The 27,156-nt window shown below is 41.6% G+C and overlaps 1 protein-coding gene and 1 pseudogene across 1 annotated transcript in view; one reads left to right on the top strand and one right to left on the bottom strand.

The window, feature by feature from the left end:
* The window catches only part of SND1 (staphylococcal nuclease and tudor domain containing 1), a 417,876-nt gene that overhangs the window by 110,287 nt on the left and 280,433 nt on the right, over positions 1-27,156 (top strand). The window lies entirely within an intron of this gene.
* LOC132524139 (rhotekin-like) lies at positions 16,355-18,063 on the bottom strand (annotated as a pseudogene).

The raw sequence follows: 27,156 nt of genomic DNA, 5'->3' as shown, positions 1-27,156 counted from the left end.
TGGAATACATAGTCATGTTTAAACTCTTCCTGTTACACTCAGCAAGCAGTCTCTTCCATTCTACTAGGTTGTCAACTGGAACTTTAAGTCTTTAGCTTTTTTTAAAAATTTCATTATTTTGTTTTTATTTTTTTGGCTGCATTGCGTCTTCGTTGCTGCGCGAGGGCTTTCTCTAGTTGTGGAGCAGGAGCTACTCTTCATTGTGGTGCGAGGGCTTCTCCTTGCGGTGGCTTCTCATTGTGGAGCCCGGGCTCTAGGCGCACGGGCTTCAGTAGTTGTGGCTCGTGGGCTCTAGAGCTCAGGCTCAGTAGTTGTGGCGCACGGGCTTAGTTGCTCCGTGGCACGTGGGATCTTCCCGGACCAGGGCTCGAACCCGTGTCCCCTGCATTGGAAGGTGGATTCTTAACCACTGCGCTACCAGGGAAGTCCCTAAGTCTTTAGCTTTTTGATTGAATTTCTTCATCCATGGTTCAAAACTAGGATCTATCTGGTCTTACTAGCCGTTTGACCTTATTCAACATCCATTTTCCCCTGCTGTTAAAATTAGCTTCACCTCCCTGCCAAAAGCAAGTCCTTCCTCTTAATTGTTCAAAGCCCTCATGTCTCTTTTAAATTATCCTATTTCAGTTTTTCTTTGAAAGCACAGCTTTTGTGTAGCAGGTATGGTTGCTATAGTATTCTGCAGAGGCTTGCACCTGGATATGTTGTTGTTGTTGTTAAAAACTATTGGCTGTTTTTGAGTGTCCTCAAGAATTGTGTTCCAGAAATTGATTTAGGATTGAATTGCAGACCTTTGATATTAGTGCTCAGAAATATCTAGGAGTCTCCTAATTGTTCTTTTAGGATAGTGGAAAGCGCTTTGGTGTGAGAAGAGATCTAGGTTCTCTTGATCTTCCACTTGCTTTGCAGTCTCAGGTGAAACCTAACCTCATCGAGCTTGGTTCCATTATCTGTAAACGGAAGGGTTTGGAGTAGATCGGGAGGAGCATGGAAATGTCCTTAGGGATCGGACTGGTAACTTAGTTTGCTAGCGCTGCCATAACATACCACAGACTAGGTGGCTTAAACAATACATTTATTTTCTCACTGTTCTGGAGGCTGGACGTTCCAGATCCAAGGTTGGTGTTGGTGGTGGTTTCTTCGAGGCCTCTCTCCCTAGCTTGCAGGTGGCTGCCGTCTTGATTCCTCTTCATATGGTCATCCCTCTGTACGTGTGTGCTTCTCACCTCTTACGCTGACATCAGTCAGATCAGATGAGTGCCCACCCTAGGTACTGTCATTAACTTAGGCCCTTTTAAGAGGTAATTATCTTCAAATAGAGTCACATTCTGAGGTTCAACATATGAATCTGGGGGGACATCTTAGCTCATACCAGTAATGTAGATGTACCAGGCAGCTTAGTCTGGCAGAGAGAAGGCTTTGCCTTAGACTTTGTCTACTGCTCAGACGGAACTCCACATCAGGCTGACCCATGATGCTGACTCTCGTCCGCAGAAAGGTTGACACTCTTAAGCAACTTCTAAATTGAACTTACGGTGGTTTCACGTTTATAAAATCCTCTTTATTTTCAAGGAATAATGGTGAAAGAAATTGGATATGCAGTGGCATAATATCCTTTGCTCTTGGGACCAAGCAGTCAAACTGGCTCAAGATGTGGTGGCTTCATAAAATGTGCATAATCTGTATCAGAGTCGCCAACCTCTTAAAGCTCTATTTAAGGAAAGGGCTTAAAGGAAGAGTCGAGCTTTGTATCTGAAGATGTTCACTGTAGCACAATCCCTCAGAAAAAGTAGAAATAGTCTAGCCAGAAATAGAGGCTAGCTTAAGTAAATTCTTGAATATCAATGGTCCATTAAAATTTTTTTAAAGTGTTTTTTTTTGATGTGGACCATATTTAAAGTCTTTATTGCATTTGTTACAATATTGCTTCTGTTCCATGTTTTGATTTCTTGACTGTGAGGCATGTGGGATCCTAGCTCCCCGACCAGGGATTGAACACACACCCCCTGAATTGGAAGGTGAAGTCCCAACCACTGGACCACCAGGGAAGTCCCTAAAAAGTTTTATAAATTGAATCATTACTTTCAGTAAAATCTTAAGTGTACAGTTTGAATTTTTATATTTGTATATAACTATGCATTCTAATTCTGTATCTATCAAAATTATAAAGATTATATTTCTACTGGGAAGATTAGGATACAATGTTAAGTGATCAAAAAGGCAAAGGTTGTTCTATTTGTTCTATTATAATTGTACAAGAACCTGAGCATAGGGTGAGACCAAAAGGGATCTGTTTTTAGAGCAGCGTTAAATAATTGTTTGGATAAAGAGTAAGGTGAACTTTTTCGTTTTGATTTCCCTGAAGGATTTCTTTTTACTAGATTTGTCTATGTAGAAAGACTCTCCTATTTAAAAGATTTTTGATGAGGGAGCTTCACATTAAGGCTCTCCTGCATTGGGCCATTTTTATGCTGTCAGTAACTAGTTTAATCTTTGAGTTCCCCTAAAAAAGTGGTTCTCAACCTTTTTGGTTTGAAGGCTCCTATATATTAATATATTGAGGGCCCAAAAAGCTGTTGTTTATTTTATATCTGTTGATACATTCAGTACATAACTAGCAATGAAAACTGACATTTAAAAATACTTAATTCATTAAAAAGCCCATTATATGTTAACATAAGTTTTATGAGAAATAACTGTTTTCCATAAAATGAGGAGACACATTACATTTTTATGCAAATCTGTTTACTGTGTGACTTAATAGAAGACAGCTGGAATCCTATCTGCTTCTGCATTTTCTTTGTTTTGATATGTGGTTTTGGTTGAAATTTTTAAAGCAATTCTAGCCTCACACACAAGTAGTTGGAGACGGAGGAAAAGAGAGGAGCCCCAGGGGTCTTTGGTCTACATTTTGAGAACCGCTGCTCTAAAACAACAGTATTTCCAGAGTAACATTGGAAATCACATTGATTGTACTACCTGAACCTTGCAGAAAATCTTTTGGCTTGAAGTGTGTGTGGCTATAGATTGTGGGTGGTACTGTTGATAAAGTAAAAGTATCATCTGTAAATCAGTATCTTCTGACAGTCCACTTACTTTGTTCACTTACTGTTGAAACTTAGTTGAAAGTAATAGCCCGGAAGAGCAAATGCCTTCTCCAGTTATACTTGGGGAAGATAAGAAATCCCTGGAATCTTTAGCCTACCCCTAAAGAGAAATAATGACTCTAAAATCATGTTACCTTGTTGAGTCCCTTGTTTAATATCTAATGTGAGCTTTTTTTCCTAAACACGTGGGATCCTGCTACCATTAAGTTTTATAAATATAGCACTGGCTTTCAAACATGTTCAGGTGACAAACCTTCTAGAACTCATAGTACATAGGAATATTTAATACCATCATTTTGATTTGGGATAATTCTCCAAGTAGAGAACACACTTTATGTAAGTTATGTAAAATCAAGCATATGTGTGCACCAAAGTATGCATTCTATGCATAGTAATTAATAGTAATAGCAATATTAAGTTAATATTGGTTCATTGATCTATTGCTGTTTGACATTTGATAATAAACACACTTGTTTATTAAAGAAAAATTTATGGACAAAAATCTCAAACTGAGACTATTATAGTTACTAAGTTAATTTTTGGTAACATTTTTAGTGGTGATGACACTTTTTCTACATTGTTTGAGAAGTACCAGTATCCTAGAAAAGCAGATTGAGACCTACTAAAATACATTGTCAAGGCCTATTAAGTCTGATTTCAAATAATGACAAAATTATTTATGGGATAAGACTTAATTCCAATCTGAACACTATGGCTTTTGCAACAGTAACGAAGGTAGCAGCTAACTTTTTACCTATTGATATAAAGTGTTTCATTTCTTTTGCTAGAGCTTTCTCCCACCCTTTTGCCAATTTCCACGTAATGTGTACTTTCACATTGCTTTTGGTTAACTCCACTGAGTAGGTGCAATGTGTGTGCCCTTGTGTGAAATACTTTAATAGGGCGATTTGGCTTTTCCTGGTCCTTAACTCTGGAAGGAACTTCACATCCTCACTGGGTTTCTGATGTTGCTGTATTGCAGATGCTGCCAAGGGCTTCCTCTGCCCTGGGCCACCATCTTCAGTTTGCTTGGTGTAGAGTTAAATAACAAAACCAAAGCAAAGCAGAACCCTAACATGCATGGAGCAGGCTGTGGTTTTTATCAGAATGTCTATTTTTTTTTAAAGATTTATTTTTTGATGGGGACCATTTTTTAAATCTTTATTGAATTTGTTACAATATTTCTTCTGTTTCATGTTTTGGTATTTTGGCCTTGAGGCATGTGGGATCTTAACTCCCTGACCAGGGATCGAACCTGCACCCCCTGCATTGGAAGGTGAAGTCCTAACCACTGGACTGCCAGGGAAATCCCCAGAATGTCTTTTTTTTTTTTTTTTGCGGTACGTGGGCTTCTCACTGTTGTGGCCTCTCCCGCCGCGGAGCAACAGGCTCCGGATGCGCAGGCTCAGCGGCCATGGCCCACGGGCCCAGCCGCCCCGCGGCACGCAGGATCCTCCCGGACCGGGGCACGAACCCGCGTCCCCTGCATCGGCAGGCGGACTCTCAACCACTGCGCCACCAGGGAAGCCCCCTAGAATGTCTTTTAATGTTTATATATTTGAGAGAATTTTCAGAAAATCCTCTCCTTATTTCCTTGTTGCATTTCTGTGTCAAAGTGAAGAATTTAGGATCAGAAAGAATAATCTGTTGGTACCAAATGATGTTTTCAGGACTCGTTTGTAGGATCAGATGTGACTTTTTCAAATTGGAACCTTTTCTTTTGGGCCCCTGGGAAATGTCTTAGCTAAATTGCAACAGTGACTGGTGAAGTTGATGGAGGTAAATTGCTCGCATCGCTGAGGGTTCAGAAAGCAGGCAGTCGAAGTTAAAATTCCAGGGGAAATCGGGCAGAACTATTGCAGATGGTTTCCCCCTTGAACAGAGAAAGGGGGCTGATGTCACTGTTGATGAATGAGAGGAGACTGAAGCCTGATATTTTTTTTTTTGGCAATGAATTGGTAATTTTTGGTAGGCTAAAGAGAAATTTATGTAAAGACCATCAGAATAAGTTAGGTGATTTCTTTTCAATATTGGCTACAAATGATACCTAAGAACACACCATGAACATATTAGACTGTCTAGTACTTTATTGATAGGTAGCACCAAGAAACTTGTGTATGCCGTCAGTGACCTCAGAGGTGGGAGGGATTCCTTAGGTTATTGCTAATTTCTGCGTGATACTCAACTACTGAGAACTTCTGCTTTGCCTTTAGAAAAATGAACTTGGCTGGTTTTGACTGGTTATGGTGTTATTTGGGAATAGAGGTCATGAACAAAGTATATGTGGTTGGTATTCTGAGGACCTGGCTCATGTCTTTCCCAGACACCTGCTGTGTATTTGAGAAAGTCCTTCAAGTTCCCTGCGAAGTGGGAATAATAATATCACAAAATTGTGTGACACCATCAAGTGTTTTGTAATAAAACTCAGTGCTGTAAACTGTCCATTGTGCTGAATCCCTGATAAGTGTAGAGAACACTAAATTAAGGTCCAGCCTTAAACCCTTAAACCCTGTGAGTCTGAGGCCTTCCTGAGCTGTGGCTCATTGAGGTGATGGGAGGGTACACTGTGAATGTCTGTGTTCTCTGTGGAGAGAATTTCTTGTGTTTTAGTTCTTTATTTCTTGCAAAATACTTCATAGACATTTTAGAAGCCCAGATCTTTCACTTATCTAGGAGGATAAAGGACTTGATGACTTCTTTAGTTGATGCAAATCCTGTAACCATCACTTGTAAGAGCTGAATTTAATGTAATTTAGGTTTGCAGTTTACCCAGGCCATAAGATCATTTTTTGACTTGTTTTTCTTTTCTTGCCTAAATATTTGGATGTTTATTCAGTGTTCACATTTTAATATTACTTGGGTGAATTTGGCATCATATATTAGACAACTAAAATTCATGTTTAAACAACTACAATTCCAGAGGTGGAAATTGCCATAGAATTGCTATGATGATATCAACTCTTTGCCTTCAAGAGTTAAGGTTTTGGATTACTGATGAGTTGATTCTGGTTTGTGTGAACTCTCCTACAGATCACTGCTTAATAGTCCCTTTCTTACTGCCTCCCAGAATTATTCTTGCCAAGAATTTGGTACAAGTAAATATTTTCCTGTTTTCCTCACTACTCTGTCCATGTCTAATTTAGGCTGAGTTCCTCCAGGCTCTAGTGCCTATGTTCTGTGGTTTGTAAAGTGCTAAGTACTTTTATAGCCTCTATAAATAGCAAAATATAGCTCATGGCAATAACACTGAGGCACCCTACACGTTTAGAGCGTGTGTGTGTAAGAGAGAAAGGGAGAGAGACACATTTATCTTGGGTAGAACATGTCTAGCATGTAAACCTATTCATCTCCTGATACACATCAGTACTGCTTCTGATTTTTGTTCGTTTATTAGTAAATCACATCCCTTTATCTTTGGGACATTTTATTGTGAAACTAGGTGTGATTCTGGTCCCTTCCTTTCTCTTCTTTATCCTTTCCCTCTTTTTAACATAACAGAGATGATTGGAGAAAGACTGGTTGCCAGCTCAGTGAGATTTCCAACCAGATGCTTGTGTGCTAGGGGCCTAGCTTCCTATCCTGGTCTTCCTATTTTATTTTTCAGTGGATCGCTACAGATGTCATCACATATTTGGGAGATGTGAAGCTAGGAGCTAGAAGCTATTTCTATTGGCCCTGTCAATATAGTTTGATAAAATGCAAATGTCTTTAAAATGGTAGACTTCCAGTTAAAAGGCTCCAGCAGGGAGTTTGTTTTGATAATGAAAGTGATTAAGAAGGCTCTATTTTTTTCCATTGGTATGAATATTCAGCTAAAAGAGCATGGTTCTCTCTCTGTAATTGGACTCTGCTAATGAGGTTCTAATAACTCTTAGGTTCTAATAATGATTCTAACAAATCTGTTAGCTATCTTCCATGAATAATGCTGGAGACCAAGAAGACACAAATTCTGGATGATGATGGCATCATATAGGGTTCTTAATGCCAACCATTTCCTCTTCTCTCTAACTCTAAGGAATCAACAGGAGTTTATGGTTTTTCAGTGTTATGTTTGGAATTGCCTTCAAAACCTGGAATTTATAGGCCTGCAAGTGTTGGTTTTTGGTGTGAGAAGGGAAAGGACAATAAACACAACCACAGTTGTTTGTAGACTAGGTTTTATCTAAAGCCTCCTTTCTAGAGCGTTCAGCCTCTTCAGACCCGTTCTTCCTTGCAGAGCCTCAAGGAACAACACGGAAGAGGATTTGTTAGTAAAACTGGATTGAACAAGTGAATATGCTATAGCGTAATCTGGGACATGTACTGAGCTAGAATAGTTGTCCGAGATGGGCTGCCTTGTTTCTCTCTCAGCACCTCATTAACAGCCTGACACCCTCCGGCTTTCCTCAGTTGGGTCAGTGTTCGCGTTCTCTGATTTTATTAAGTCCTTTCACTGTCTATTTTTCTACCTTGTTCATTCCCTCAGGACCTAAGTGTGGGTTTTGTACCAGTTTCCCTACATAACAAACTTGAGGCAGAGCATAACCCCTCTAGTACGAGAGGATTACAAAGACATTAGAGGGGCAAATAAATGCCCTGGGTATGCTCAGTGACTCAGAATGGTCCCCCAATTTTCTTTGTTACCTAGGTTCTTTTTTTTTTTTTAAAAGGAGGCACCAAGATTTCAACTGGGGTCGTCTTGATCTGCAATCCGTAATTCCATTTTATATGGGGGCTTTGTTAGTGGCCATATGAGTGGAATCATTGGGGATTATTACAGAACAAAGGTTTTTTTATGATCTTGATATTTGAGGAATAACTTTAAACAAAAGGATAAAACTAACTTAAAGATTTGAAGGTGGTGTCATGTCTTTGTGTGAACATTCGTTTTGTTGGAGGAATAGTTTTTCTCTGGTTTCAAACTTGTATAGATGATGTTCATATTCTCTAAGCTAGTATAATAAAATATAGGGGAGTTTAAAAAATTTCAATTTGTCAAGAGGCAAATTGTTGTCTCTTGCTGGGAAGTAGAGTCTAAGGTCATAGTATGAGAGAAAAATAGTGTATAGTGAAAATTATCCTTAAAAATCTCTTTATTGTCTCTTATTGTCTCTTTATTGAAGAAAAATCTCTTCATTTTGCACAAACAGAAAGTAGTGCTTCAGGATGGTCAGGACCAGGTTAAAATCCAGTCCTTTCTCTGAGTGGAATTGGGAGGGAACAGGGATAGAAAGCTAGCAATATTTAGAGTTATATCTATACCTCCACCCCACCCAACCCCTGTCTTTCTTTCTGAGAGACTTAACGGTTGTATTCCAGTATGTTAAATATGTATTGGAGGCAAATTCTTTGTCTTCATTGCACATCTGGAGTTGATAAGGAACTGCCCCTGGAGAAATAAATCCCAGAAGGAGACTGAAACAGGGATAGACAAGGTCTTGGTACTGCTGGTGAAAACGTGTCAGCTGCAGACCCACAACTAACAGTGGTCAAGAGGGAAGGCTTGGGTTGGTTTCCAGAGGCCCAGGAGCATTAGAGCGTTTTTTCAGAAGTGGCAGTGTTGAACTCTGCTTTTTCAGGATGGTGGACTGTCCGCACTGGTCAGGCAGGTCTGCTCTCATTTGTCCAAGGCGGGCTGTAAACATGTTCGCCCAGCTCTGTTGGATCCTTTGTGCCATTACAGGGTGACTTTCTACCCTAGGGTATTGAGTGATGGCTGACTTCTGAGGGCTGTTTTGATTTCTCTCTAGCAACATACCCAGTTAATTCTGGTTACTTATTTTGGGGGGCAGTTCCTGCCTGGTATCTATTTTGTTAGGTATATTCTAACCAGCTTATATTCCTTGTCCAGGTCTATTCATTCCATGCATGTTGTTACGGAGAGGGTTCTTTGAAATGTCTTTCCTTTTTTACTCAATGTTGGCAGACTTTTTTTTTTAATCTTTCTTTGTATATATGTGTATATATATTTTAATATGAATTCCATATGAATGTATCTTGCATCTTCTCTATTCCTCTTCCACTGCAGAGGCAGCTGTATTAACTGGAACAGTGCCCTTTTGTAGCTCACTACTGGTGTGTGCATTGCTTAATCCTCTCTTGCTTTTTAAACTCTCAGCCTGTAATGAATTAAATAGTTTTTGACTCTCCCTGATAAGGATATTTATGCGTCAGACTGGCAGAATTCCACAAAAGCACATTAGTGTCTCCTTTGAGTTGAAGCATTTATGTAGAGGCATCCTTCTGAATGGAGGGAAATGGAAATGCTTTCGGGCCTCTTGCTGCCGCTGGCCCTCCTCGCCTGCCAGCTTTGTTCCACTCACCATCGTCAGAGTGCAGGATGCCAGGCAGTGGATACGAGGTCTCAAGCCCACAGAATTATTTCACTTACGCTTCATTCATTCATTGCCCAGATATTTCTTTATCAGCACTATAGAACTGAAATATTTTTTGATGTCATATTAGTTACTGAGGGGGAGGGATGTTCAAAGATGTTGATGGGGGGTGGGTTGAGTCAAGGTGATACAAATGAAGACAATGCGAGGTAGAGTAAAAATGTTAGAGGTACAGAAGCAAAGAACTAGTGAAATTCAGAGCAAGAAAGATGCTTGAGGGTTGGGAAATACATGGCTTGATAGTGTTATAACTGGTACTAATGATAAACAGCACACACGATTTTGTACCCTTCTCCCTGTGCCAGGCACTGGGTAAGCATTTTCCTGCGTTATCTAATTCATTCCTCACAAAGCCAAGGTCCTATGAGGTGAGGGTTTTATTACCTTTATTTTGCATGTGAGGAAACTGCACTTGGAAAGAGAGGTCAGGTTGCTTGTGCAAGGTCAAACAGCTGGCAAGTGGAACCCTTGGGAATAGGCTCCAGGCCTGGCTCAAGGGCTGTACGTTAACCACTACATCTTGCTGTTTAAATTCTTTTGATTTTTCAATTCAGTGCTTTATCTAGGTCACCAGTTCTTTCCATTAAAAAAAAAAGTGTGGTGAAATGAATGTGTTGAGTAGTTTGTGTTGTGCTGAATGCTTATTGCTATTTCATGCTCTACATTTAATTGCTTCTATATGCTTATTGCTTAATTACATAAAATGCAGTAGTCCCTTTATCATCTTTCTGCAAAACTGCCCCTTATTTATTATGACTTAAGCAGATTAAAAAAGAAGTGTGTGCTAATTTAATTTTGGTGTCCAGAGTTCTTTTTGGTAATGTTTTCTTTCTGAATGCACTGATATCTCATTGGTTAAAGGATGTGTCTGGTCAGAATGCAGCTATTCAGCATGGAAGCATCAAACAGCTGTCACTGTGCAGCATATTTTCCAGGCACCAGGTTGGCATCTGGACTCAGTATTTTGGTGCAAGAGAAATGGTTCTTGCTAATAATGTTGTCACAGGATTGTGCATCAAACAGAGCTGGAGGCTGTGTCTCTGCGAGTTGCCTTTTGATCATTATTCACCCTGAGTTAATGCAAAGAAAATGATCAGCTTGGGGGCCACAAGGGTAATACTTGGCCTCCACATGCTATTGGTTTCCCAAAGGACCAAATATAAGTTTATTTTCCCTAGATTGGTGTAAGTGATTTGGATGAGTGATGTTTGGCCAAGCGGTAAGCTAGTTGAGTGCCTTCTATGTTCTTTTCTATATGGTTGGCACAATATAGTCTTAACTATTTGAGGTCCACTTGCTGGTTGAGTGATTATAATTGATATGAATGATACATAGTGAACATTCGAGGTAGGAATAGCTATGGGGTAGTATTTGCCAATACTTGCCCTTATTGGAAACATACCACATTTCCTTAATTCTTAAAAGATGTATCTCTCCCATCCGCAAATTTTAACATCTGGTTTCAGGACAAAACTTGTAGTCATAACTGATGGCTTTATTTTTAATGGAGTATAAAATGATGTGTCTTAAAATAAGTGGCATCTTAGACTGAATTAATGATGCATAGTAGAGCTATCATATTTATTTGGTTCTAATCCCCACTGTCCTCTCTATTTCTATTGACTTGGTAAATTACTTAGTATATTTAGAACACCTGAGTTCTTCTGGTTCTGGCCTGGCCATTTGCTTCAAAAGATGTGTTATTCATTGTTCATCATTGGTGGTTTGCTACCCACTGGATAATTTATGTAACACTTCAGAGTTTATGTGACATTTGAGAATTGTAGGTGATGGGAAAGATGGTGTCTTAATTTAAATGCACTGGAAGCATAGTCTCACAAATATAATCAATGCAGGAGGGACGTGAGAGGAGGGGAGTGGAGCGGAGCATATATTTCAGTGAAAACTCATTTAGATTTAATGCTGTTTACCTTCACCAAGAGAAAGTAAGAGAGTTAGCTGTGTCCTTGAATCTTAGAGACTTAGACCTTGAGGGGACTTTTCTCACTTGTCAGAATTAGATTTAAGTATCTCAGATGCATGATACTTTTCCATGTGTACAAAGGTTTGGTATTTCCTCACCCATTCTGTAAGAATATTTTCCTGTGCTTGCAAAATCTTTACTGTAGGTAGTGGCCTTTGACCTCAGTTCTAGAGAGGCCTCTCTGTGTATGTCTTTAAAACATGGTGTAATGTTTTTAGGTATTTTCCATTATTGATGGTAATTCTTACGATAGGAAAAAATGGACTGTATCAGATCTGGTGTCTGCTTATACCAGATCTAGATCCACTCCTAAAACATTTTGCTTATCATTAGAAATCATCAAAAAATTATCCCCCCAGTTCCTATTCTGTGCTGCCACAATGCTGGCAAATGTTAAAAAGGTATGTATGGGGGCAGTTTTGATACTGCTGTTTACATGCTGCCTAACAATAAGCAGATTATGAAACACGTAGTTTTCCTCTTTTTAATTACCAAGTAATATACTAAAGAGACATCTCTAGGCACTGTCTGGCAAGCAAAGCATATGAACCAGAGACATATGCTTTGAAAGCAGAATGAACCCTCCGTCATCTGTCCATCTCTGAGAGGTCATTTGAATATCAGGTGACTTGTATCTTAGTCTTCAGTTTCTTCCTTAGTGATATGATGGGTTTAATCAGTTTCAGTTAATACATTTTACTATTTAACAGTGAAACTTTTTTCATTTATAAATTAGAGGATAGGAATCAAATTTTTATTATGTCCTGAATTATGCTAAGCTTATATGGTTGGTACACATTAGACACCTAGCAGAAAAGAATGTTTGAACTGCGGTTAAATCATTTACTCTTAGCTCTATAAGAATGTATGTGTACACTGTAACAATAGTGTTGTGCGTAAGTGTAAATTGAGTGTACCAGTACATACACATTATATTAAAGATCATAAAACGCCTTTATGATGATGATGGCTTGAAAGGACAAGACCCCTTACAAGCAAATTAACATCTGACTTAAATGAAACTTTTTTTTTTAATTTCCTTTCTGGTTGTTTAAAAAAAAAAAAGTCTCAGCCCCCCAAATTCAAGCAGTATATTTGTTAATGAAAATATTATTAATCAGAGGGAGTTATGGGTCAGGGATGTTTGTTGCAAATATAATTTTCAAATTGGAAAAAGAAAAGGAAACCAATTTTTGCATTTTGTTAGCCATTTTGAGGTGTTTTGATTCAGTGTGAAATGGGCACAGTTGTTTATTTAGAAGTGAAAACATTACTTGATACATTAACTGAAATCTTACTCTCCTTTGTTATTGTCTCCTTGAAGAGAATTTTACTATGTTAGGTATTTGTCCCCCTATTGTGGGTTGAGTTGTGAACCCCCCCAAAAGATATGTTAAAGTTGTAACACTAAGAACCTATGACTATGACATTAGATCTGTGAAGACCTTACTTCCAGATAATCAGTTAGGAGGAGGTCATACCTGATGAGGCTGGGCCCTAAATCCAATGCCTGGTGTCCTCATGAGAGGATCAGGTGCACACAGATGCAAGAAGGCCCTGGGACAGAGACAGAGATTGGAGTGATGCAGCTGTAAGCTGAGCATTGCCAGGGATTGCTGGCCACCACCAGAAGCTGGAAAGAGGCTGCCCTGGAGCCTTCAGAGAGAGCATGGCCCTGCCAACACTCTTGAGTTTTGTACTTTGGGCTCTTAACTGGGAGAGAGTAAGTTCGTGTTGTTCCAAGCCATCAGTGTCTGGTAATTTTTTATGGTAGCCCTAGGAAATACATAGCTGCGGCTCCCCCTCTTTTTCTTTCAACATTTTATGTCTTATGATGAAAAATGGCTTTCCCTTTTTTTTGAACAAAAACCACACAATTGGCTTTTAAGTGAGCATCATGTATGTCAAGGCATGTTAACTTGGATTTTTGAAAGGTTGCTTTGAATTCTGAGACTGGGCTAATTTCCACACATCGTCGTCCCACCTGTGTACAGGGTTTCCTTTCATGCTTCACTGCTGGGAACACCTGGGTACCCTATTGAAATTGCTCTAGTTTCCCTGGTTTACAACTCTTCTGAAGGAGCTATCTGTCTCTTTCCCAATAATCTTGTTATTTTATAAGTGTGTACGAATGTAATGTAGAACAGAGATTGGCATCTTATGAGTTGTGTGGTCTGTTTCTTTTGTGTGACCTTTTCGTATGATCATGGGCAAACTGTCTCCCAGCTCTTGTTTCTAGAAAATAAGAATGGCCGTTTAGATAAACTCAGTGGGTGTAAATTTTTACAAAAGTAAAAACTCCAAAGACCTTAACAAACTTCATTTATGTAGATCTCTCTAATCATATGATGGTGGCCAGTGTATACGTGTTAGTTTATATTCTGATATTTATAACTGTTCATGAAACCACGTTTTGTCTATTTTTAAAAATTTATTTTTTGCTGCATTGGGTCTTCATTGCTGCGCGTGGGCTTTCTCTAGTTGAGGTGAGTGGGGCTACCCTTCCTTGTGGTGCACGGGCTTCTCATTGTGGTGGCCTCTCGTTGAGGAGCATGGGCTCTAGGGCATGCGGGCTTCAGTAGTTGTAGCATGTGGGCTCAGTAGTTGTGGCTCGCAGGCTCTAGAGCACAGGCTCAGTAGTGTGGCGCACGGGCTTAGTTGCTCCGCAGCATGTGGGATCTTCCCGGACCAGGGCTCGAACCCGTGTCCCCTGCGTTGGCAGGCGGGTTCTTAACCACTGCACCACCAGGGAAATCCCAACGTTTTGTCTATTTTTACAAACAGCTTTATTGGGGCATAATGGATATGCAGGAAAACTGCACATTTTTAAAGTGTGCAATTTGGAAAGCTTTGAGAAATGTATATATATATATATATATCCATGAAACCATCACTACAGTCAAGATAGTGAACATACTCATTACCACCCAGAGTTTCCTTGTGCCCCATTCTATCCCTTCCCATGTACCCCCAAGCCATTGATCTACTTTCTCTCATGATAGATTAGTTTCATTTTCTAGAGCTTATATAAATGAAATCATTACAGTATCTACTCTTGTTAATCTGGCTTTCTTCACTCAGTCTAATTATCTGAGATTCATCTGTGTTGTGGTCTGTGTCAATAGTTCATCCTTTCTGTTGCTGAGTAGTATTCCACTGTATGGATATACTGTGGTTTAGCCATCCATTTACCTCTGGTGGTCATTTGGGCTGTTTCCAGTTGCCTCCAATTTTTGGCTCTATATATAAAGCTTTGATGAACATTTGTGTACAAGTTTTTGTGTGGATATATATTTTCTTGTCTCCTGGATAAATACCCTGGAGTAAAATGGTTGGGTCATTATGGTGATGGTAGGCACTGTTGCTTCTAATGCTTTCCCATGGTTCTTCCCCTGGCCTCAGGTGGAAGCACACTCCTGGGCTGATCAGTACTGTGCTCAAGAGAGGCCCTGTGCGGATCTCAGAAGTCATCTCTCTGTGCTGCTCTCTCCACCCTGGTCCTTTGTGCCAAGAGCTCTAGCAGGCTTGGTCTCCCCCAAACCCTTGTCCATTCCCACTAGAAACTCTAGGCAGTAAGCAGTTAGGGCTCATTTGTGTCCTGTCTCTTAGGGATCACTGTTCTCTGTTGCCTGTTACCTATCACTGAAAACCATGTTTCAAAATGTTTGGTTTTTTTGATTTTATGCAGGACAGTGGATTTGGTCCTTGTTTCATCTTTGTTGGAAATGGAAGTTGCACATTTTTCTTGAATTATGGCACTTTTAATTTTAAACACACATATATTCCATTAAGCAAACATACTATTTTCTAGTTATGTCCATGTTCTAGATTTCTTTTTTCTTAATAGCATTAAACATGTACTTTTTTTTCCTATTTAGGATTATTTATTTTAGAACTATATCCACAAAGTGAGTTAATAGGTTAAAGGTATATAAGCGAATTTTTAGACTGTACCACATAAATACTTAAACTTTCCTACATCTAATCGAGTTTTTGTTTCGTCAGTATTTTTGTTTTCCTAGATTAACTGGACTTTAGAGTTGTTTTCATCTGCATAAAAGATTACTAGTAAGAATGTGTTTTTCACGTAATTTACATTTGATTTCCCTTCATGTAAACCATTCATCTTCTTCGATTACTTTAAAAGTAGAATTAGTTTATTGGCTCTATAAGTGTATCTTCTTGCATGACTTTCAGATTTTTTTTTTTTTACTATTTGTTTATTTTTCTATATTTAGATATTTTTCAATACATTTTATTTTGTAAAACTACTTTTTAATTCTAGAACGTTGATCATTTTATTTCATAAATTGTCTCCTCGGGTGGGCTTAAATCGTAAATCTTTCTCCATCCTATGCCCCATTTATTTGTTTAATGCTTTATTATGAGATACAACGGGAAGTTTATTGGCACCAGTGCCTTGGTGAACTAACCAAAGTGCTTTTTAGAAACCAACTCTTCTGACAGAGGAGTGATTGGTGTGCCAACTCATTCCAGCCCAACTCAAACCATACTTTTTTTTTTTTTTTTTGATGTTAAATAACTTTAATGGTCAATGTGGGAGTCACAAGGGAGGTGCGTTCCCTCCCAGGGCTCTTCAGTGCCATCCTCAAAGCTGGTTAGTGCAGGGAGGTAGGGCAGTGTTGGTTCCAGTTTTCTCCCAGGAAGGGTTTAGGGGGTCCCAGCCAGCCCTGGGAAAGAGTCCCTCAGCACCATGGCAACCACAGCTTAAAAGGGGCTTCTGCTCCCCCTCCCCAGCCTATCCCCCAGTCCAGTAGAGGAAGGGGAGGCCAAGCTGGCCAACCTGCTACAAACAGCACCGAATCCAGAGCCCAGCTGCACACAGACCACCTCTTCTTCTGGCCAGACCCTGTTGCCAGCACACCATCTTACACTGGTGACTGGAGCCAAGTGTGGGGTGAGCCTTTGCTGCAGAGGCCTCTGGACTGTGGGAACCGCTTCGGGGGGAGGGGGCAACCGAGCGAGAAGCCCCAGGGGAGTGGTCTCGGGGACAGCATCCAGGGAGACCGTTCGGCATCTCCTCCAGAGCAGGGAATGGGTCAGGGCTGGGGTTGGGGCCACTGAAGCAGGCGAGCAGGGGCCAGGCAGGGCAGGCTGGGGGCGTCTCCAGCCTCGTGCCCTCCAGCTGGGCCAGGCTGTCTATCACCGCTGTGATGTCATCCAGCGGCTCAATAGCTGTGGCACCAGGAAGGGATTGAGGGGAGGAGGCTAGTCAGAGCTTAGGCCCCAGACCTATTCAGCCCTGAGCATCACCTGTCACCATCTCATGGTACCAGGAACCCTGATTGGCCAGTACTTGGAGTGGTTTCCAGGGAGCGGGGGTTTCAATTTTCATTATCTCATCACGGCACTGCTTCCACTGGCTCATGTCAAAGAAAAGCTGCCACAGAGCTTCTGTCCAGCTCTGCAGGGCTCCCCGACTCTCTGCCTGAAGGGTGTGTGTCACCTCATCCTCCCCATACTGGTTACTGATGCTCAGGGTGAAGAGCCAGCCCACTGCCTGGTCCACCTGCCCCGACTTGAGGCTCCTTGTTGATCACAACAGTAAACAGCGGCTCCTCCCCAGTGTCTGTGTCTTCAGGTTGACGGTGACAGAAGCTGTTTGTGCCTCTCAGGACTCCATGCGCTCGCACCCAGTCCTGCAGCTCCCCAGCTTGCTGCGCTCTGTGGGTGCCACTTGCAGTAGGCTGAGTCATGCGGAAGGGCTGAGCCACCAGACGGCAACGCAACACACGCTGCCATCAAGGGGCAGCCAGGCGGGGTTCTCCTCATGACTGGTGAGGGTGAGGTCATGTGTGTGGAGTCCGTCTTGCACTGCTGCCAGGGTGAGAGTGGTATGAGCCAAGAGGTGGTAACGACCACCACCAGCTGGGGTGGGGAGCAAGATGGGACTGCTTCCCGAGCCCCTAGCTGTCTCCAGAGACACCCGCACACGCCTCCCTGAGGAGCAGCCCAGGGAGCTGCTGAGCTCGGTGGCAAGCCTCTTGGGGGCTTCAGCCAGGGCCCCCTCCTCTTCCACGCAGGCCCCATATAGCTCCAGCCGCAGTTCAGAGTCTGGCCCTGCCTCGGCAAAGAGCACCTTGTTGTGAAAGGGGATGGCTGTGAGGGTCCTGTCCACCAGGATCATCTCCGTGTCCTGAGTGCATTCCCCGATCTGCAGCAGCAAGAACACAGCCCGACGGTGCAGATCGCCTTCGTTCTTGAAATCTTGAAATTCGTTCTTGAAATTCAGAAATGCAGACCTGGCTGCGGCAGGGGGAGTGCTCAGCAGGTGGCCCGCTATCAGGAGGCCACTGGCCTGTCTTCCTCAGCACCTGTGTGTCCTCACGCCGCTGCAGCTCGCCCGTGTAGCCGGGGGTGCGGCTATTGCACACCAGCACGCTCTGGCTGGGAGCAGGCCACCGGCAGCTGGCGGGCCCCTTCCCTCATCCGGGTCTCATGGTGTAGCGTTCTTTGCGACTGTGTCCTCCGGTGGGTCGCAGAAGAGGCTGAGCCAGCAGCGGCTGCGTTTGAACTCCATCTCTAGGGCGGAGCCGCTGGCCGCGGTGACCCGGCTCCAGTGGTTTCCGGAGAACATGCTGGCGGTCCTGTGCTTCTGCCTGCCCTCAGCACTCCCCGCGCTGCCCGGCTCTGCGTTGTCTCCTAGGCTTCTGTCCCTCGACTCAAACCATACTTTTAAAGCTGTTGAAACCCTGGTTTTTCATTCTGCAAGCTGCTGCTTTGAAACAGTCATACAGATGTTCTGGAAGCCTGTCGAACTTCAAGAACTTCTTGGTGAGAAAACACTCGTGTTGTTTTTTAGTGCAGAAGATTAATCATACCTGAAGTACAAATTGGCTTTAACATGGACATTGGTGGGCCCTCCATGAGGTGTGAAAGTTCCGGCTGGAATGGCCCTGAGCGTTGGTTCCATTGTTAGAAGGTAGTGTGCACGTTTCCTCGAGTTGCTAGCTGCTGCTACTTGGAACTCTCGAGTGGCTTAGGTTTGAATGGCAGTAACAGATATTTGTTGATGGCTCCCACTGTGCTAAATGCTGCTTCTAAGTCCTTGATAGTTGCTGTAGATCTAATCCTCGTAACAGTATGTGACTGAAGGGATTTATGCTCCCCGGTTATAGATGAGGAAACTGAGGCACAGATAGTTTGATTAAATTTTCCCAGGATAATGCTGCTAAGGAGTGGGGCTTACTAAAGTTTGAAGAGTAAAAATAAATTTATTCTCATGTTATACCCCAGTTTGAGTCTCGACTGCAGTGTAGAATTACAAAAATTAAAGAAGGATCAACAGCTAGAAAACTGTACATTTGTTCAAGGTGAAAAACAGTTTTAAAAAAATCACAGAGCACAGGACAGTAGGCAGGAAGATCTCTACTTAGTGTACTGACCTTCGAGTATGAACAAGATGCCACTGATACCCTGTGTAAGCCTTGAGTGATGCAATACAAGTATTCCCATACTGGTTCACTTTTCCTTTGAAACTAGAATACAAATATTTTTTTTGTAGAATACAAATATTTTTTGTAGGAAACTGAACGTTGTTAGGATTATAATCTGTATATTTTTTATTAAAGGACTCAACTTTTGTTTTTTTATTTTTGGCTGCGTTGGGTCTTCGTTGCTGTGCGTGGGCTTTCTCTAGTTGTGGCGAGCGGGGGCTACTCTTCATTGTGGTGCGCGGGCTTCTCATTGCAGTGGCTTCTCTTGTTGTGGAGCACGGGCTCTAGGTGCGTGGGCTTCAGTAGTTGAAGCACGTGGGCTCAGTAGTTGTGGCTCTCGGGCTTAGTTGCTCTGCAGCATGTGGGATCTTCTGGCCCAGGGATTGGACCCATGTCCCATGTATTGGCAGGCAGATTCTCAACCACTGCGCCACCAGGGAAGTCCCATTCTGTATCATCTTAATAGAAATTTACTGGTCTATATAACGAACAGGTATTTCTAACTCTGCTTTCTAATCAGCCCATGAATTTATATTGACCATTTTATCTTTTGGTCAAACTGTCATAAGATCGTCATCTCGTTGGCCCCTGTTCCGTTGTTTTAGGGCAAAAGTTAATGGAATCTGAATAATTCATTTATTTGGGTTGATCTTCAAAAGCAAGGGGTAACTTTTGAAATTGCCCAAATAAATGAATCTGCCAGTTTTCCTCATGATTTTTATGTGCCAACTTTGATAATCTGTGGAAACAAACAATTGACATTTCTTGTTTAATGTAAGATTCAGTGGCGGTGGTGGTGGTTTTTAAAAAGATGGGAAATATATGGGGCAGTGATGTTTAAACAGAAGATGTGGAGTGTGTTTGAAGTTTTGTGTCCTGGAGGTCAGACTATGCAGTATGTGGTTTCCTGGGCAAAATAAGAATCTTCTTATAAGATATTCCTATGACCCAGGGCATATTATCCTCCTAGTCTTCATTTTCTTGGGCATAATGTAGCAAAGGCCTATAATTATAAGGGTTAAGTAAAATGTGTGAAAGTAGTATTACTTGTATATATGGGTGTAGTGAGGAAATTAAGGGGAGAGAATGTGTCACTGTGCCATTTAGACATCTAAGTGCAGTGGGAGTCTGAAACAGTAGGTATTTCTTAAAATCAAGGGTTCAAGACGTTTATGGCCAGACCACAGAAGGAGGATGCTGGGGTGGCAGTCACTTCCACACTGGTGCTTATTCGAACACGGCTCTGTTTTACTTTAGCTCAGAACAGCTATGTCTGCTCAGGGGCAGATGAGTTTTAAGAATGTGCCTGCCCTTTATCCTTTGGGATTTGTGGCTTCAGGCAAAGCACATTCTTATTCTTTTGTCAACCTTGAATTTGGATACATTTCTTCTGTAGTCTTCCGCATGCTCACCTCCTGATTTTTAGCCGGTAGGCCCCTTCTTATCCTTGTTCACAAATAGTGAATTTTGTGACTCTTAAGATGTTATATCCAGTGACCCAGCTTGTTAAGACGAAAGTCCCAGTCATTGCAGCTTTCTTTTAGAATCAAGGCCGTCACTACACCTCCTCGTTACCCTCTCAACACCTGCCAATAACAAGTGGAAACACTCCCCTATAAAGAGGAAGTACGGCCTTCCTCTGGCAGAAGGGGGATTGAACTTAGGGAAAAACCATATTGTTAGAATGATACTTTAACATTATGTGCAAAATACCATCGTGTAGTTAGTAGAAATAAATGCTGAAGAGCTCTAAGGAAGAGCTGGTGAAGTTTGATTGACCTAGGGGAGGGTTTGGCAGAGGAAACCGCTTTGGAATTGATATTCTTTTAGCCTGTAACACAGACTTGGGTGTCTGTACTCTACCTGCTGACTAGGATACTTGGAAGAGCAAGTTTGGGTGTCCATGCTTGGGGACAGTGACAGGAATGGGCAGTAAGAAAAGTATAGCTGCCATACTGGATGATGATATTGGGTATTAACGTTTTTTGACTTCAAAAAGGCATAACCACGGTATACTCCAGAGTAGAATGTATTTCAAGGTGGTGAAAGGGAAAGCCCAATATATTTGTCAGCTTACAGAAGAAAATTGGTTGGCTTTTGAAATTTTTCTGCCATATGATAGACATTTTTGGCTATTGCAGAACACGTGATGAGCCTTCCTATGTTTCACGAGAGAAGAAAGACTGTTTTTGTTGTCCACTGTCTGTACCCCAAAGACCTTGCTGAACAAAGATATTGATACCTTCCTTTGCTTGTAGCCTTTCTTGCTCAGCCTTGTAGCTCTGTCGGCCTTTCTCAGTAGTTTGCCCTTGATGTTATACTCTGCCCCTTACCTTCCGTGTAGGGTTTCTTGACCCAAACTGGTCATGTTTGTCCACCCTCTTGACAGTCCCTTTTACGTGTGTCTTCAGATCGTTTGTCTTGTTCTTGTTATCTTGTTAAAGTAATTTCTGAATCGAGTGCTATAGCAAGAGGACAGTTTGCAGTCAGAGTGACCTGGGTTTCAAGTCTTTTTCAAGTCTGTGACTTGGTAATGACTAACCTTGGGTGAGTTATTTAGGACCTTGGAGCTCTGGTTTCCTCATCTGTAAAATGATGATACTGTTGAAATCTTAGTCTTTGTGAATATTAAATGGGACTCATATCGTGCCTTATGTATTATATATTCAAATATTATGTAGTTAGTAATCGTTCTTGTCAGTCAAGCTTATTTAGTAGCTCCGGCTCACTTTGGATCCCCAAATAAGGTGCCTGACTTCATTTTGCACATCCATCTAGCTGAGAGCTGCCTGCTTCCCTTAGGTCAGGTGGGTTTTTTTTCCTGTTGAAAGACTTAGATTTATAATCTTGGCTTTCACTTTGAATGGCCTATTCTCAAGTGTCATTTTAAGTTGATTTGTTATGCTAATGCCTTACAAATAATGTGCTTCCTAATTAGCCCATATGTAATAAGGCAGGGTACCCACCTCCATACTTGCATATTAAATAGTCTATGCAAAAAACCCTTAGCTTCACACCATGGGGGGGATTGTTGCAGCACATGAAGACTGTTCTCTGACTTGCATGGTAGTGACGCATTACGGTAGCATACATCATGAAGACTAGGGCTACATGGTGATTGGAGTCATTTAAAATTGGTTTGGACAGTGTGCTGTTGACCAGAACACCTTGTGAGTAGTTCTGGTCCTAATTACATCTTTCCTCTACCACTGTAATGGCCTCCTACCTGGCCTCCTTCTCTCCAGTTGTCCCCCCTCTAATCCAGTTCTATATATGGCTGCTATGTTAATCTTCCTGAAACATACCTCTGATTCTGTCACTCTCCTTATCCTCAACTTTTTAAAAAGCTCCCCATTTCCTGGCGAAAAGGGCCAAACTTCTAAAGTCCCATGATGTGGCCTAAATTTCCAGAGTTCCTTTCTGTAATACTTTTACGGTGGTTATTAATGGTGGGAAGTTGGAAATGTGTACACACATTGCCTTGGTGTGCATCACTGGAGGACACTTTTACTGGGTAGGGGGCCAAAAGTGCTAGAGGGGATAGTCCCACCCACGGAAGATTTTGCCAGAACAGCAGTGAGTTGGACATTAAGGAGTAAAACTAGAACCAATTACAGGGAAACATTTTAGCTTAATATGAAAAAAGAACTTTCTAAGAAAGGTGTTCAGTGAGAGAGAGAGTGGGCTGTCCCAGGAAGTTAGTTTCGTTTCATTGAAGGCCTTGACACATGAGCTGAATAACCAGATGGTAGGAATATTGTGGAGGGGATTTGACAGTGCATAGGAGGCTAGAGGTACACTTTTAAGTTCCCTTCCAACCCACAGGCCCTGTGATTCTATGGCTTATAATTCGTGAAAATGATTAGACTGATTAGGTCCCCATAGAAACAATGCTTCTGCACTTACATTTCTATACATTCCTCATAAGTGAGGTAGGTGGTTCTTAATGAAACTTGCTTATACCATGTGGCAATGAGTCTGCCTTCTTCCTCCTTCATTATACTAATTAATGTAATTGAACTATACATCAAGAAAAATGGAAGCTGGTTTATTACTGCCTATGATATTTAATTTCCTTTTTAATTGTAACTCATTCCAGTTATACCAAGTTGCTGGGGCAGAAGGAATAGCAGCATTTGTGGTTCCATAGGAATTAAGAAAGGAAGAAAACTTTTGTTCTTCTGAAGTTTTCATTTGGAATAGAAATCGGAGTCGGAACCTTGTTTCATGATTTGACTTATAAGTCCTCTGTTCATCCCAGGAATGACTTTTGGCTAGCCATAGAGCAAATTAGCCAGATGCTTATATATTAGATAGCGCTTTCCTTTCTCTTACTAATAATTAAAGTAAAAGAAATCATAATGAGGGCTTCCCCGGTGACGCAGTGGTTGAGGGTCCGCCTGCCGATGCGGGGGACGTGGGTTCGTGCCCCGGTCCGGGAGGATCCCGCGTGCCGCGGAGCGGCTGGGCCCGTGGGCCATGGCCGCTGGGCCTGCGCGTCCGGAGCCTGTGCTCCGCAACGGGAGAGGCCGTAACGGTGAGAGGCCCGCGTATCGCAAAAAAAAAAAAAAAAATCATAATGAAATGTCATTCTAATAATTATGAAAATATTCAAAGTATGTTTAGATTTGTAATCTCATAAAATACATGATGATAATTACCTGGATTATTCACAATAACCATTTCATAGAGGGGAAACCCAAGATACTGAAATTAGAGAATTATTTGCAGAGCCAAGTCCAGATTCCCATTTCCATTTAAGACAAGTTCCCACAAAACTCTTACCAGTTTCTTTCAGGTATCTTTGTGATCAAGCTATGATATCTGTGTCTCCTCAAGGCCGCACATCTTTTGTCAAGGAGGCAGAGAATAGTTTCATGCCCTGCCTGGCAGGATCCTAAGTAACAGTCAATACCTTATTTACCTGTCTGATTTCCTGTTGTTTCTTTTTTTTTTTTTTTTGCGGTACGCGGGCCTCTCACTGTTGTGGCTTCTCCCATTGTGGAGCACAGGCTCCGGACACACAGGCTCAGCGGCCATGGCTCACTGGGCCTAGCCGCTCCGCGGCATGTGGGATCTTCCTGGACCGGGGCACGAACCCGTGTCCCCTGCATCGGCAGGCGGACTCTCAACCACTGCGCCGCCAGGGAATCCCTCCTGTTGTTTCTTGATTGCCTTTCCCAGGCCAGGGAGATTAATTTAAACACACTCACCTCCTTTATGGTTGTTGAGAATGATTACCATTGGGGTCTGATTGTTTTCCAGGGGGAAAAGAGAAGTTAATTTAGAAGGATCTTAATCAGAGTAGTAGTTTTTGTGACACATGTGTATGAGTTTGAAAACCAGTACTAGGACCCTGCATCCTGACATGGGCCTGCACTCTTGTGCCTGCATTCTGATATGGTATTGGTCTTCAGGTGAGATATGCAGCTCCTTTGAGGTTAAGCTCTCCGAGCTGTTTAAAGATGCTTATTTTTCTATTTAAACCTCATTCTGTCATAGGTTACAATCCTTTGGGACAGATATGGGTTGTTAGTTTGCTGAAAATAGAACTTAATTGGCTACCGTACCAAGTACTGATTTTTAATTTGACAAGAGTCGTAATTCAGTCAGCCTATTAGGTCCTTAAGGTTGTATGGAAGTTAGAAAATGTAACTAAAACGCCCCCTGGACCACTGCTCCTATGCAAACCAGGTATGATCGTGGGTTGTGCACAGTGGGGCTTCTGACCATTTGTGTAGCTGGAGGGGCAGTGAACATGTTCGCTGACTTTTTCAACTGCTATATAATATTTACTTGCTGTGGAAATGCGGAGGACTAGAACTGTCTAGCAGATGAGGCATTATCTTCTTCTTTTTGACTTCAGAGTTTCTGCTTTCGCTAAATAGGAAAGAGACCCATTGGGGCAGTATAGTAATGTACATGTAATTACTATACAGTAATTTCCTTGTTTAATTCAACAAAGATATTGCTGAGGTATGGGGACTGGTGGTAAGCCCCTGCTCATCGAAAACTGGGGAGGGATATCAATTCTGGCTCTCTTTCCTTTAAAGGGCAGTTATCACCTCACCTTCTGAGGCCCACATGAAGCACCTTCCAGTACATATGTAGAGTTACTGTTCCCAGCAGACGTTGAAGCAGATGTGCCTGCTGTTATAGAAGTGAAGCCTGACAGCTGTTACCTAACCTTTCCAATATCCTTATTCTATCTACTTCAACCTTCTCAGATTTTTTGAAGCCTTATTAGATATGAACAATTTTTGCCCAAAGGAACTGGTTTCTTCTCCTCATTGACTGACAAGATACTGGTCATCAGACAGTGATCAGCAGAATGTTGTGATTCTCCTTTTCCCCTGGTGAATGTTTGTGTTAACAGGCTAACAGCAGCTATAAGCACAGTTGTTTGGTGTCATAAGGAGATGAGTTTCCTTCCATTTTTAGCTTTTATATGCTTGTACTTATTAGAGAGGTTGAGTGCTCTTAACATGTTCATCATCAAGGTTACCACCTCTAAAGAGAGTGGTAGTAGGCCAAGCATACTTGTATGTTCCTGGGGACTCTTGTAGTAGGTGAACTTGGACTTCGCCCGAGCCTCTCCTTGCTGTTTTGCTTTATGTGATATTTCATGAGAGTAATTTATCCTCAGTCATGAAGTATTTATTGAGCACCTACTGTGCCCAGATCTTTTTATGCTCTGCCTTGAAGACTTCTTAAATTTTCCCTGGTTTGGTTATGACTTTAGTCATGTCATAACATGACTGTAGTTTGGATTTGGATAATTACTTTTCATGAAGGTGGGCACAAACACCAGTTATTTTATTTTGCCTTTTTGGTTGTATGGAGAGGAAACATGTTAAACTGAAACCTTGGGTTCTCAGGTATTTATGGCTAATGAAAGATATGGCTATTTTATACCATATCCAGATGGTATTCCTAGGTATAAGGAAAACAAAGTGAACAGAAAGGTACTGACTTGAGTTTCTATGTATGGGTCATATTGTAGTGACCTAGGCACTTTATACATATTAACTGATTTAAGCTTTAGAATACTGTCTCAAAACTCCTCCTCCCCCTGCTGTTGAAGTTTTCAATCTTTGTCTTAACCATTGCACAAGCTTTTGGGCCCCAGTTTCAAATATCACTCTCTTCAGTCTGTCTTTCCACACTGCTGCTCAGGTGGTCTTTGTAAAATTCCAAACACGTCTGTCCCCTTCCCAGAAAGTTCTGTTCGTTCCTCTATTCTAGAGGTTAACACTTCTGCCTGGCAAGCACCCTGGCTGAACTTTCCCCTGCCTCCTTATGCAGCATTTACCTCCTTTTTGAACTCTCCATTCTTTCCTACTGCTTATCTTGTGTGTCTCTCTCTCTGGAACACTAACTCATCCTTCCAGTTTTAAAACTTGAGAAAAGTGCCTCACCTCTTCTGACATTATTATTCCTTAAAAGAATGAAAAACTAATTCCCAAAACGTAATATGTGTGTGTGTGTGTGTGTGTGTGTAACACGTATTTTTAAGAATAATAAACAGTCCTTCAATCTGGAATAATTTACAATAAATTTGGTCAAATTCAGACTTATTGCTGTCCCCTTTTTTTCATTTTTTGAAAACTGGGGAAAACTTCACCACAAGCCCTAGTTTTACAGACTTGTGTTTTTGAGTCTCGTGTATGTAGTGAAATTGACAGAAAGGCTGGAAATGTGAGGATGGGAACGAAGCAGGAAAAATTTTTAAAGGTTCTGTTTATTGAAATGTAGAGTATTGGAAGTGCAGTGTGAGAATGGAAAGAACTGAAGAAATCTGGTAGTCATGCAAGGGGGCTGACTTAAAGGAGGGCATTGTAATTGACCTGTGGAAGGGAGGAAAGGGTTAGTCAGAGGGGAAACTAATTGGAAGATGAACAGCACTGAGGAAACCGGTGAGACGTGAAGCCCTCCCCAAGATTGTTCAATGACTACTTGAATTTTGTGAGTTGGTTCCTGATTATACAGAGACAGAAATGATATTGATTCATCTTGTGTGTTCTGATGCATGCTCTTCAAAGAGGAAAAAAAGACAATCCTTTATATAAGTTTATTAGTGGTGAGGTGACATTCTTTAAGAAATATCATCCATGGTGGCCACTGGGGAACTTGAGCCATCGAAGCCTTTTGGCCTGAAAGTAATTTAACAAGTCAGTATCTTTCTGGGTAACTGTAATTGCTAGACGTTCGATAGTCATGAAATTTAGTTAGCA

The sequence above is a fragment of the Lagenorhynchus albirostris genome, chromosome 8 (assembly GCF_949774975.1).
Source record: "Lagenorhynchus albirostris chromosome 8, mLagAlb1.1, whole genome shotgun sequence".
Lineage (NCBI taxonomy): Eukaryota > Metazoa > Chordata > Mammalia > Artiodactyla > Delphinidae > Lagenorhynchus > Lagenorhynchus albirostris.
The sequence above is the reverse complement of the archived record's forward strand: the minus strand, read 5'-3'. Positions and strand labels throughout refer to the sequence as shown.